This window comes from Solanum tuberosum, unplaced genomic scaffold (assembly GCF_000226075.1).
Source record: "Solanum tuberosum cultivar DM 1-3 516 R44 unplaced genomic scaffold, SolTub_3.0 contig02156, whole genome shotgun sequence".
Classification (NCBI taxonomy): Eukaryota; Viridiplantae; Streptophyta; class Magnoliopsida; order Solanales; family Solanaceae; genus Solanum; species Solanum tuberosum.
This window is the reverse complement of record NW_006243004.1, coordinates 1-819: the sequence shown is the minus strand read 5'-3', so window position 1 is coordinate 819 and position 819 is coordinate 1. Positions and strand designations below refer to the sequence as shown.

General features: G+C 36.0%; 1 long non-coding RNA gene across 1 annotated transcript; it reads right to left on the bottom strand.

Moving 5' to 3' along the window:
• Nucleotides 1-26: 26 nt before the first annotated feature.
• On the bottom strand, nt 27-819 carry LOC102589556 (uncharacterized). The gene is made up of 3 exons (XR_369083.2): nt 798-819; nt 629-700; nt 27-558 (listed from the first exon to the last, which is right to left on the bottom strand). It is a non-coding gene; the product is annotated as an uncharacterized lncRNA (long non-coding RNA).

Genomic DNA, 819 nt, shown 5'->3' with positions numbered 1-819 from the left:
ACCATATTCAATCCAGAAACAATACTTTACCAACTTGAGATTAAGTAATGAAAGAATTTCGGCAAGGTTGAAATGCCACATGAGAGGGAGCTTAAGTGCTAACAAAACCATGTATTTATGAGCCAAAAAATTTCCATTGATCTTCTAGACTGAAAGAAGACGATCAATCAGTGAAAGCATATGCATAGTAGAAACCATGCATAAACATGTGCAATTAAAGGGTCACAAATGTTGGAGGTACTCCAGAAGTGCTGTATCATCTGAAATAGAACTACAATGATGTTCACATTTAATTAAGACTCAATTTCAATAACCCCTCCTTCTGTTTCCTAGTCTAAAAACATTGAGCAGAATTCGCTACAATAAAAGAGAAGACCCGCATACATGATTCTGTTAAAACAACTGGTTATGGAATGGGGAAAGAAAAGGATTTCAAGAAAGGAAAGAAAACAAATCAGAGTGAAGGTAGGTAGGTGGAAAACTTACAGAATTTTCAATTGAGGCATATTAGCTATGTAAGAAGGAATCTTCCCTGATAAATTGCAGCTCCTCAACATCCTGCAGTCCCAAATTAGTCTCAGGAAAGAGAACACTGTCAAAAACTATGGAAAGTAATGGAATTACTTACAATCTTGTTAGGCCTGTCATGTTCTCAAGCGGTGGAAATTCTGAAGCACTTCCAGTCAAGTCACTGACTCTTCTGTAAAGACATCAAATTAATATAAAATCCCAACCAAATAAAAGGGGACACCATAATAAGCAACTAAAGAAAGTATGCAACCTAGAAAACAACTCACAATTCCTTCATTTCAGTCAAGA